The sequence below is a fragment of the Mastigoproctus giganteus genome, chromosome 6 (assembly GCF_048544385.1).
Source record: "Mastigoproctus giganteus isolate SK-2022 chromosome 6, ASM4854438v1, whole genome shotgun sequence".
Classification (NCBI taxonomy): Eukaryota; Metazoa; Arthropoda; class Arachnida; order Uropygi; family Thelyphonidae; genus Mastigoproctus; species Mastigoproctus giganteus.
In genome coordinates, this window is record NC_143580.1 from 108,562,274 (window position 1) to 108,576,076 (window position 13,803).

Genomic DNA, 13,803 nt, shown 5'->3' on the forward strand with positions numbered 1-13,803 from the left:
TTATTAAATTGCTTATCTTGAATCAGAAGCGTGGTCATAAGACAAGATAATAATATTCCTTAAAAGCACCCTTGACGAGCTACTTAATTATGTGGTTTATCTGAATAAATATTTAGATAAATAAATAAATCATGGCTCTCAAATGAAAGGCCAAATTCTCACTATCTAACTGTCTAAAAATTTTATTAATTTTTAGGCGCATTAGCATATAATGCATAACGCGTCTATTATCTTCATCGTGTGCATCCGTCTGTTCATCCGCATGTAATAACTCGACTCCTAGTAAATAGATGAAATTTAAAGGTATTTTATATTTGCGCCTTTTATAAAAAATGCTGGCCATCCCAAATTTAATTCAAATCGGACTAATAGAAATCCGGCAACTATTATTTCTCTGTTTGCATGTAATAAGTCGGTTCCCAATGGATTTATTTTCATAAAATTTTATATTTCCCTTTTTTAAAACGATTTGTCCAATCTCCCAAATTTCATTAAAATCGGACGTGATAATTATTATTTATTTTTTCGTACATATCACATAGGCCGTTTATTGTAGCTGAAGCACTGGATATCTTTGTGTTTGTTTGTTGTCATTCGCTGGCTGAAGGAATGAAGGGGAAGAAATGTGGCGGATGCGCTGAAACGTAATGTTCTCGTTTTGCCCATAAAAGTCTTTGCTTTTCGTGCTTTTTTTTGGTATAAATTATGAATTATTACTATTTTAGAACACACTGAAACGTAACGTACTGTTTTTATTAACTCACTTTTTTTTTAATAATAAACTGTTGTGTTTAGTGCGTTCACTGTTTACTTATATGAAACTGCTTCAAAATGAATCAGTGACAAACTGAATCTGTTTCAGACACTACAACAGCTTTTCATTCAACAAAATTGGGTTTAGTTACATTTTTTAAATCAGATATTCTTTGTTAATTAAACTTTAAATGGCATTTTTAGTTTGCATTTGGTTGAACAATATCTGTAGTAGGCTATTTTTGTGCCCTGGAGTCCTATATACTGTATATATATGTGTGTATGTGTGTGTGTGTGTGCGCGCGCGTGTCTTGACTTTAAACGCATTCCCCCAGTTATACCGTAAAGCAAATTCCGTCAACCCAAACGAAGGTACGTCTTTGCGTCAGATGGGACCAGCCATTCAATCACAATTTTAATTCCGTCATGTAATGTCAAATTCGTTGTGGAGAACTTGGCAAATGCCTGCACATCATGATAAAAATCTAATTTTCTGATTTCAAAAGGCAGTTAGATGAAATTGCTTTGCCTCGGCCATTTCATAAGAAGCTATTAGTCCACAACGTTACCGAAAATGCTGGACTCTTGGGAAATTTTATGATCGCTCTTAGATTCAGATTTAGTGAAAAACTTTTTATGTCATGTTTTCTGGGCTATTATTTTGATAAAGTGCACGAATTATGGTATGCAATGCAGTACTTCCATTCGTACTTGGGGCAGTTTTAGTGTGTCTACCTGATTACAGTTGTATTTTGTCAAATCCACTCCTCACCCGTTCGTAAAAAGAAAATCTTAAGATCAATTCCTCTCGCAGATCGCAAGGATTAAGGCAAAACAGCTTATAAAAGTATATATTGGCTTTTTATCGAGAAATATTGGTCTTTCCCCTCATTGCCTTTTGTCTGCACGCCTTTGCTGTCGTTCATCTACACTAAATATTAACAACCTGGGCTGATTCCGGTTGCCAATTCAAGATGTGGATTGCTTATTGTAAGGATTTTTTTCCCCACACCGTGGCCGAATTATTCAGTCTACAGCAAAAGATAAAAACCGAAAATTCTGGATTTTCTTTTCACAAACAAACCACAGAATGCATGCATTTTATTAGCCATGATTCCGAATGACAACTCATTCAACTCAACTGCGGCCTTCAGAATTAAACCCAACTTTATTCGACACCACGAAGCTGAAATTTTCAGCTGATTATTATGAGAAGTTCCAATAGGTTAGGTTTTTGGATTAGTGCTACTCAACTTGGCATTAAACTTGACTGAATCGTCCCAATAAAACGGCATCCGATGAAGGACACGCACGATAGAAGGAAATTTACAATCACTTAGAACTCGATCCAGACCACAAGCTAGACACCAAGTTCACGAGGCTCCAAAGACATCTTAATCAGAAGTGTAACTAGGGCAGAGTAAGCGGGGAATTTACACGGACACCTCAAAGCCAAGGGTACAAAATGCAGGATTTAAAATATACAGATATTGTTACTTTTTTTTTTTACTTTGAAATACCGAATTAAAGTGAATTCGGTATGTTGCAGTATACTTATTCATTGTTAAGTATGATGTTTATTTATGGGGAGAGCAAAATTTTATTCTGCCTCGAGCACAGGAATACCAAATTACATATCTGACCTTAACTAACTGTTAAGGTCCCTTTAATGTAAGGCTGAGCTAGCCAGCTCGATCCCATCCATCACCAAGGAATAAATTAAGGCCTTTTTTCAAGTGGAGAAAAGTTTGTTATTTTTTTGATTCGGAAAAATAAAAAAACTGATCTTAGAACATACAATTTACATAAACGATGTTGGATTTAGAAGTCTGAGACCTGGTGCATGTATCTTCAGGGCGTCCTTTTTTCATGCTTGCCATATGCAGTGGTGCATAGAGTATTTTAATATTTATTCATGGGAAAGAACGGGGGATAGAAATATACAAGATTTAAACAAACTAAAATAGCAATAAATGCAGTAAATTAAAGTAAATTATAAGCTTAAAAACTTTACTTTTTATCTACAATGGTCCAGCACTCCACGACCCTGGACCGGAAGAAACTGCACTATTGGACTCGGTGGACCTGGTCTAACATCTGGCGACCAAAGACTATCCCTACTTGGGTGCAACTATCCATAACGTAATAAAAACGCAACAAAAGCGCTATTTTTGGTCTCGAGAAAAAAAAAAAACATTCTGCCCTCTCCTAAGACCGACTAACTCAGCTATATTTCGAAAATACCCATTAAAACTCCACGCGTCACTCGAAGGATTCGAATTCAAGTCTTTTCCACCCGGTGTGGGGAGGACGGTGATAATAACAACTGCGCTACCGTGAGGGCTAAACAATTGGACATACTCTTTTAATTAAATGCATTGATTAAGATGGTGTTCGATAAATGTACCGACACGTGGTACCGGACAGATACTAATGTATACAGTAGACACAATGGTCGGCACCGCGATATCAATCTCAACTACGTTTGTTTTGCAATTTAGGTTATCTGTCTTGTCATATTATGATAATACTTAAGCAAATATCGCTGTTTATCAATCATTATGCCTAATGGATAATAAACAGCCAACCATTCGTGTGTGGGTTATGTCGCTAACATGAAGAGGAAACAAAAAGGGATAGCTACAGTCAGACTGCTATCCTGTTATAATCAATCTGGGAGACCTGCTGCATTTAACAAATAAGTACACGATAGAATTTTTTACGGATTGAAAGTTTAAAAAAAAAAGATGCGACAGGAAACCAAGGTATGAAATAAGGAGGCTACTTACTAACTAAATTAACATATTCAAGTATCTGTCGAATTCGTAATAAATGAACTATTTTTTGGGAATTCTGGATCGATTCATAATAAAAAAAAAAATAACAAGCTGGGTTCAACAGATACAAACGACTCCAGAGATTCATAGAACCTCTTGTACTGCTCTGAATTTAGTGCTATATCCAACTACCCCTCTCTTATACGTGTACAAGAGAAGCGTAGTTGAATTATTATCACACTGAGATATTCCAAGTATTCTACCATCATATATCAGGAACAAATTGAGGACTAAATTTAAATTCAGTGCAATAAAGAAAGGAGAAATTTCGAGTGGAAGCTGAGAAATTCACACCGTATAATAAATATTGAACCACTTGGCTGCTTGATATGATAATCACATTTTGAACATACATTTTTTCATCAAAACCAATGGTAAGCATCAGTATACTCTTTGAAATATGTGCACTCTAAGTGAATTTTTAGCCAATCTATACTGAAACTGCATTACATATCCTCCAACTCCTTTGGAGAGATCATTTGGAGGATATGTAATTTGGGTTTCTCAAATGATCACTCCTTTGGAGAGATCTGGGTTCGAATCCCATTAACTACACCCTCCCCCCCCCCTCAAACAAGAAGACTAACTCGGTTAACAGACTTCAGACAGAGGAGAAGGGGCGGATACTTTCCCTAATTATTCCATCCATTTTATAACTTGGAAACACAGGCCAATGTAGACATAATACATAACACCATTATGAATTGGAGTAGCATAAGAACTCGCGTGCTTTGGCCTGAGTAATAACTATTGAGCTGACAATTCCCAAGGGTATGATACTTGTCACTTGTTTAGAAAGGTTTTGACTAGAATTACATACGAGATTGGATAAACTGTTAAGAACCTCTTCATTCGGGGTTCTAATCAGCCGACGTCAGGCTAGGGTGAGGAACAGGATTTTTCCCCATTTAGTTATTTTGGGTTTTTCGTTCATAACTTGTAATTCGGACTGTGAATCAGCTTACACAGGTATAATAATACGTGATAAAAGATCGCCAACAGTGTCATATAAACCGACTCACCATGACCAAAGTAGTTAATAGACGTAAAGGAGCCCAACCCAATCAACCATCCATATGCACTATTCACAAGGAGAAAGACACTTTATTAAACGAGCTATTTGTGATTTTACTGAAGTCTATCGAGTGATTACGTCTAGTCTAAAGTCCTCGATTCTCGCCTATATTATGCGTAATGCACCTAATCGAACAGGAACGATATGACTTTGTCTTAGAAGGATGTGGACATGGGCGATTACGTAGTACGTCTGGTAGTGCTTAGAGATCTCTGGTGAACGAGCAGCTATGCTTTCAGACAGCGGAAATGTAAGCTTTTGAAATTTGTTGGATGAATGGATTGAGCTAAAAGTGGACTTTCGGGTATTAAAAGATTGAGGAACTGTGGAGGGAATTGGTTATGTGAAGGATGAATATTCAAGAACCTGTGACTAACTCCTGAGACGTTATCGACTAATTCTACAAAGGGGGCGGTGTTTAAATATCGCAGTGAGATATTCCGAGTATTCAACCGTCATGTATCAGGGACATATCGAGGACTAAATTTAAATCCCCTGTAAAGTTACGGATCCACTGTAAGAGGGATGTAAAGAAGAAGAAGGAATAACCGCCAAAGGTCATGTAAGTCAGATGCCCTTCTAAATGAGGAAGTGCCTGCGTTTGATGAGGCCAGAATACGTTCTACTACGTGCGTTTTATCACGACAGCAGGGAGAGCGATTTCTTGACACTCGGTTAAGTGTCGTTAACACGTTCTCACGCTCACAGACACTCCGATGCGAATCTTCATCACAAAGGCGGACATGCATTGTACGGTTTAGGTTTCTGATAAACCCAATTGCTCAATTAGTAAGGAACAATAATTCAGAGGCGATTTGGAGCATTACCTTGATTTTAAGAAAACGAAATCCATCTCTAATATGAATATTTCTAAGTGGTTATTCTGCTAAAATCTCAGCGTAATTTTGTATGTTAGAATTAAGCCTACTCACTACACTATGCCGAGCGATCCATCCTAAAAGTATTTAGCGCTTTGAGATTTATTTAAATCTCAATGCATTGTGTTTGTTTCAGTTTCCCACATTCTCAAATGCATAAAGCAGTTTTCAAGTTTTGTATGACGATTTATTATAATACTTTATAAAAAAACTCTCAACTGATCATGCTACTCTGAGTTTTGGAGATGGCTTTCTCGAAGTGAAAGGGCTTCACTTTGCATCGAAGTGAAGGAAGCAAACGAAATAGAGACAGACAATGAATTATTAAAATTGCATCGAGCACATACTTCAGATTGTTTTAGAAGTTTTACCGAGATAACTGAAGCCATGAAGCGTCGACATACTCCTCTTTCTCTAAAGGCTGCGTATGTTCTGTGGTCTTTGGTCTGTCTTGAGGGATGAATACTCTTGCTGAGACTAACTCGGCCGCGATGTTTACAAAGCCTAAATATAATACACTAAGTAACCGAATTATAGAATGCTTACCTCTAGAGCCTTACAGAACAAACTACTCATCAGAGAAACGAAATATTTGGTGGGGCATTGATTCATATTGTGGAGAAAAAGTTAGGAAGAAAATTTTTTCAAAAACCTGTCGTCAGAGGATGCGTATGATAAAAGTCGTTACCATCATTGTGCAGCTTTACGATTGAATTGAATTTATGATGAAAATAACGCGAAAGCATAGCGCTATCCTTCACGTTATGATGTTAATATCGTGAAAGGATGGCGCCATGCTTTTCTGTAAAAGCCACGCGTTGTACATCACAAAGTTTTGAAGAAGCTTCGCACCTATTTACAACGTTGTGTGCGGGTGCCTCTCTCTGCTCCCAGTGTACACTTAAGAGTGATCGCTAAATTTAGAGCGATGGAATGGATCACTGAAGTCCAAGCTGGAGAGAGCGGGTGCCGTTATCGAAGAAAATTCTCTAGCAGAGAATGAAGAGGGCGTGTGTACCCTAGCTGTACGACACAAGTTGTTGTTGTAAAACAGACCTGTGCAAAAGAATAGAGCTGACAGCGATTCAGAAAATTTTAAAGGGATACCGAGACAAGATTCGAACCATAACATGCTGTAACCGCTCTGCTGAGTCTCACGCGATCTTAGAAGAAATAAGAAATGTTGTGTGACAGTCATGTGATCATCTCGAACTACTGTGAGGATCACGGACCGATTATGATTTGGTTGCTCGCCGCTAGTTGTGCTGAGATTCTTTCTGGAACAGCTTAGACTCATAAATTGAATTGTATTCTAATTTATTTATTTTTTAAATTTTTATTTGATACTGTTCAGTACCAAACTAAGAAAGAGACATTTACTGATGCCTTAGTCACCGCAAAGCATACGATGGAATATTATTTTCGATCTAAGACAACGTTCTGTGACTTACCTTGGTCCTGGACCACTGTACCAGCTCGTCTACCGATGAGAGGCCAACAAGCTTCGAAAGAATGTCGTCCGGGTGGTGGTATCCGCAGAGAATAAGTTACATTAGTCTTCTCTGCTGGCAAAGCGCGCTTATTCGAGGTAGGCCAATATCAGGGAAACTTGTTGCAAAGGTGTATGAGATGTACCAAAAACGAGGCCATTTCACCTACTTCAGTGATTTACTACAAACAAAAATGATATCAAACACTAACTTGTTCGTCTAACCTTAAACTGCTTGTATTAAATAATATACGGAGTACTGTCAGTAAAACGGGTGAATGTGAGCTAATGCTTGTACGCAGCACGGTGGATAAAATCACCGTCCTTTAGGTCTCGGGGGGAAAAGGTCTAGGTTCGAATCTCGTCGATAGTGCGAGGAATTTTTTGGGGCTTTTTTTTACATAATGTGCTGGTATTAATCGGTCTCAGTTTTTCTCACGTAGGCTCGGGTTTTCCTACAAGCAAACCGACCAAAGAATATAAGGAATTGCACACAATAAACTGAAATTTCATAATCAGTTGCTTTGGCACTTAACACACACTGCCTAACCCAAGTTGCTAGTTAGGTCTACAAATGCTGATACACTGGTGTGCAAAACTTAAGGACAAGTCAAGTTTTCACCTGTACATTCTCATAGGAGTGGCCTGGATATGAGAAAAGCATACCAAAGGAAACTCGACATATAGAAATGGTGAAAGAAACAACACCGACACAACAACAGAAACAAAATGGTACCGAGGGACTTTATTCAAAAATGGCAACATAGCACTGGCTGCCATGATACAAATGCATCACTGCCAAAGATGGAACAAAGGGTGATCCTCAGTAGGAGATATGGCCACCCCTAATGTCGATGCAGGCTTTGCATCGCCTGTCCATACTTAGAACAATGTTGTTGATAAGTTCTTGCGGTAACATCGTCCATTTCTCTGTCAGCGCCATCTTCAGCTGGTCAACATTTTCTGCTGGATGTGGACGTGCCGCTAGGCGTCTCCCCAGAGCGTCCCATATGTGTTCGATGGGATTTAGATCGCCAGAACGGGCAGGCCAATCGATATGAACAATGTCCTCACCTTTCAAAAGCATATCAACAGCTTCAGTGCGACGGGGTGTGCCGTTATCATTCATAAACAAGAACTCTGGACCAAAGACACCTCGGAACAGACGCACATGTGGAAGATTACCTCAGTACAGTAGAGTGCACCGGTTACAGTATCGCCTTCCAGTATCTGGAGTTGTGTACGTCCGTCCATGATAACGCCTCCCCAGACGAGAACACCTCAACCGCCATATCGACCTCTTTCAGTGATGTTTGCGGGGTGGTACCGTGTGCCAACCTCTCGCCAGATTAGCTGACGTCCAGAATCGCTGCTGGGACTGAATCTACTCTCATCAGAAAAGAGTACCCTACCCCATTGCGCTGCTGTCCAGTCCTTGTGTTCGATGCACTACTGTAAACGGTGTCTCCGATGGGCAGGTGTTAAAGGGACACAGCGTACTGGCCGTCGGGCAACCAGTCCACCTTTGTGGAGTCACCTGGCCACGGTAAACCGCAATATCCTGCATTCTGTGTTGCTGTGCAGCAGGTTTGCAATGGATCCCGCTGTCTGGAGTCGGTCCCTCTTGGCCTGTAGGTGTATATACCGGTCATCATTGGGCGTTGTTTTTCGTGGGCGACCACCACTGGTCCTTCGAATACCTATCGTTCTGAAGGTCAACCACGCACGTGAGACGATGCTATGGGCGATACCGAACTCTGCAGCCACACTCCTCGCACTTGGACCTTCCTCGAGTTTCCCAATTATTCGATCCCTGGTAAAGTCATCCAGATGTTGTCTACTGGCCATTTCGTTGTCTGTAGCACTGCATGAAACCAATCGAACGTCTGTAACAATCGTGCTCACCATTCCATAATTTGAAGATAATTGCTGAACTGCTGCTTTTATCTGTTTATGTGAGCTCTCTAAACACGATTCAAATTTTTGCTTGTGCACCAGCTTTCTACTGAACGGCCACAGTTATGCAAATCGCCACAGGCTGTTTCGTTTGATCTCGCGGTTGTAACCTTTAGAAATAGTATTGTCTTTAAGTTTTGCACACCAGTGTATAATAGAATCAATTTATACTTGATGTCATCCTGATATAGGGAAAGATGGATTTCATTTTGTGAGGTACAGGAAGAACAGAAAAGAAAACAAAGGACAAAGGATTATGCTTCTCATAATGAGCTGCCTCTATTTCATTGGCTGAAGTAAGGAGAAGAAATAAAATTCTGACCGAATACACCTTCAATCATAAACATCCTCTCCAAATTCTAGACTAAAAGGCAAGTTTCTATAAGAATATCACTGGCACAGTCAATCAAACCATCCGACTTTATTTCATTTCCCTGATCACAGATTCCTAATGCTTCTGTTTAAAGCTTTAGTTCTTCCAATACTTCAGTTTTCTTCTCAGATGTGGAAAGCACCCTGAGCTGGGTTTACTAATCAATTTGAAAAACTACTGAAATATTTAATCAGATATTTTAAGCCCCTAGGAACGAAACAAACCTTTCTTCAAAAAAAGGTAACTGCACAAGATCATTCAGGAAAATCAGTCTCTCTTCTTGAAAAAAATTTATTTCCACATAAGATGGGCGTTTGAAAAGTTTGTGGGCTGAGCAAGCATGAAATAGTAGTGTTACAGTGTTAAAAATTCTGTACTTAATGTATAGTTTCAATGCAATTCATGCAGTTTCAATAAGGTCTGTTTTTAATTACAGGTCCTGAAATCAACAAAGTTCTGTGAATGAGGAAAGATGGGCAAAACCAGTCACCGTGTAGTCAGTCAATATTTGGAAAAAATAGGGACTAACGCCAAAAGAAACTCATGAGGATATGATTACAATGTTGGGGGAGATAACACTTCCCATTTCATGGTTAAGAAGTGAAAACAGAATTTAAAAGAGGGAGGGAAATCGTTGAAGATTATCCACGCAGTGGAAGACCTGCAACCACCACCATTCCGGAAGTTGTTGACATTATGCCTGATGTGGTGATGAGTGACAGTTCGGTACATTGCCAGCATCTTGGGCTTCTCATTTCAAAGTGTGTACTACATAATGAAAAAGGCATCGTCAGCACGATAGTTCCCAAAGACTGCAGAACAAAAGCACACAACAGTTGTCAAGTGAAATGAAGATATGCATCGTTTTCAAGCAGATCCGACAAATTTCCTTGCAAGGTTTGTGGTCATCAATAGTACTTGCGTCTATCGCTTTCAGCCACAGACAAAGAAGCAGTCCGAAGAGTGGAAACGTAGTTGTTCTCCCCTTCAAAGAAAGCCAAGTCGATTCCTTCTGCTGGCAAGGCGACAGCATCGTTTTTTTTTTTTTTTTAATTTATTTTATTATTATTATTTTTTTTTTTTTTTTGGGATGCTGATGGAGGATGCTAGTGGATTGCCTTCAGAAAGGCTAGAGAGTCACAAGGGATTTCACAAACCTTGTGAGGCGTTAGCATGAAAACATCAAAGATAAACACCGAAGAAAACTCGGCAAAGGGGTCTAGTTCCATGAAAACAACGCGCTTGCTCACAATCTGTCAGCAGGCTTGGGGAACGATCCGATATTTTCAAAGCCGCACTCATTTTAAGAGTGCGTCTTCCAAAACTTGGATCATCGCCCATATTCAGCAGGTCTACCCTCATCAGGCTTTCATTTACTTCCTAATTTGAAAAAAATACCTGTCGGCACCCATTTTCTCACCGAAGGTGACGTCATTGCTACAGTGGATCCATCCTCGGAAGCCTAACAGAAAACTTTCTTCACAGCTGGAATCAATGCATTCCAACATCAATGGCAAAAGTGTATTGACTCCAAAGAGGAAAAGTAACTATCACCAGACTCTTCAAATAAAGCCTTCATATTCAGGCCATGAACCTTCAAACGCTCCTCGTACCTACAGTTCCAACAAGACAGCAATAGACCTTCTACAGCTGGGGTACAGCTCTAACCATTACCAGATACAGCTTTATAAACATAACAGCACTGTAAATACACTGGGAAACGACTTCCCTGTGGAAGTCATTCCCTAAGCCTTTATAAGTTTCGCAAAAACCGTATTGATTATTTATTTCATAAGAGTGAGGTCTTCTTTGTTGGATGCCCATAGAACCCTAACATTCTAATATGTAAGTTATGATCTGTGCAAATTATTTGCTAAGTGCTTAACAAAGCTACATATTTATTGTTATAATTATCAGTCATGCATATGAGATTCGGTCCCACTTGAAACCCAGACATGGAAGCACCTTCCAGTAAAAGCAAATTTAGTGATACTGAATCAACTCCTCTCGTTCAGCGGACCCTAGACATCATAAAATCGTCATCTCTTTTGAGAGGTTAAGAAAAAAGGATAACAATGAACCAATCATTAACACCACCAATCTATGTACCAACTTTGAAATAGATTGAAATTAGTTCTTAAACAAGAGTTATAGGACAGTAGCGCTGTTGAAATCTTCATTGACCTAATTTCTTTCAGCAAAGAAGAGTCGCGTCAGATGTGTCTCAGATTTCAGGTACCACAGCGACAGACATCGTAACCTATTTGTACGTATTTGTTTTTTATTGGTTGTAAACAAGAATAAAGCAATGTTTTTAGTTCAAACTGAAACCAGTGCAGAGACAACAACTGCTCGTTCGATATATTGGGAAGAGCTCAAAAGTTAAAATATTTATTTAACGATGAAGTTCATATTACATAATTCGGTTGGGGAAGAGGTGTACTCGTGAACAGTTGTCTCGGAAACAGAAATATCTCGCCCGGATGTATACATTTCTAAATAAAATAGATTTGGCGATCACGTGAAAGGCATGTAGTCTCGTGACTTTTGTCTTCTTATTTATAAAGAGTCTCGTTCATTGCCATAAGTAAGTACTGCGCAGTGGAACGTTCGTGTAAAGTGACGCAATTATAAAGCACGCTAATAAGACTAAATGATGTAAGAGCGTGTGTCCAGCAATAGAAGGATCCGATGAAATAACTCAGGCTAACAGTACAATCGGGACTGTGTGCATTACACGAAGGAATCTCCTCTGTTTCTCCTCCGAATAGCATTACGAGTGGCGGCCGGTGTCGGTATGCGAGAGGCAGATGAGCGCAGATAAGTAATGGTCGTTCATCGTGAGATGACCTTCACAACAAGGTGAGGAAATTGAACAATTGTCGTTTGTTCCCACGGTAAAGGATAGTGACCGATAGGTTTAACCCAAGATTATCGCTTGCCTGGGGAGTATCGCACGATTTCGGTGCCGCTCTCGGTTTGCAGAGGACTGACGAAGCCGCGGTGCGATTCGTCTTCACGAGCGCTTACTGCGTAGGGGTAATAAAACAATTTCCAGTCGCTTTGTCCTTTGTAAACGATACCTTTAAGTCGTTGTCGTCGTTCCTAACTAGCGTGGACAGAATGACGGTGCTCCAGTGCCCAAGAGACTGCACAAATCTGGCTGTTAATGGCGACTCGTTTATCTTTAGCTGTTTCTCTGTCTATCGGGCATGGCTGTGGTCTGCAGGATTTACAAGGCTGGGGAACAACGCGGCCTTTATTACCGTCAATTAGGTCTTACCGGGTAGCAAGTAGAGCTAAGCAGGCAGAACATTATTGCTCAGCAGGGCTACCCTTTGGCTACCTGACGTGTGGTGGGCGATCGAGGGGGAGAGCACTCGTTTACGCTGGTCTACGTCCCTCGCTGGATATGTAACTCCCTTCACAACAGCGGGGGGTTGTTCTGGTGGAAAAGGAATGCGAGCCCGTCGTGATAATTATTTACCGTCGTTAGAAAGGGTCTACATTCCAATTTGGCCACATTTTCTGGCAAATTTCACGCGCTTATGGAGCGCCTTTCACTGTGTTCTCGTTGTGAGAAGAACGGAACATAAAAGTTTCAGACGCTGAAGAAATATTGGTGTCTTGTGAAAAGCCTGTTAAGCGACCGTTGAATTCTAAGAAAAAGAGACACGTTGCGAGTCGAACGCTGAACTAATCTTTCTGAAAGGAATAAGAATTGCCTCCCCTTACTTTTCTAAGAGAGCAGTGGTTATCATTCGAGGCTGCATACGTCGTACCCTACTCCAAAGTTCAACTGCGATTTCAGAATTCGAGAGTTGTGCTTATTTGCTTATTAAAGTGTTATGAATTAAAGCATACACTGAGCAGTACATCCAACAGTTTTTAAAATGTATTTTGAAATAAAATGAACGAAAAAATATACTCATTTACCTTGGTACCAGCTGCATTATTAAGTCTATAAAATGGAATGCATTAAAGAAAATGTTTTTTTTATAGCATCTCCCCCCCCCCACACCAATCCTTCCCCATTTCATGCAACATCCCACAACGACACCTCGATAGCACTGCATGTCAAATAAACAGTACTATGCGGTATGTATGCGGATGTACTTGTTTTGGGTGGCACCTAGACGTTTAGTCGAACTCCACCTTGCAAAATCTGTGTTGAGAGAGAAACTGTCTACACTCTACAGTGATCAACACCCTGTCAATCACTGCCCATTTCTAGGCTTGAGTAGTTGTGCCTGCTTCTATTATCTAGTGCTGCTGCACTAATTTGTCGTCCAGTGGAAGGAGTGCAATACCAAAGGACAGGAGCCCTCAGGCGGCCCAACCCGAGGGAAAAAATAATAATAATAATAAATAATAAATAAATAAATAATAAAAAAAAGTAAATAAATAAAATAAAATAAATAAATAAATAAAAATAATAATAG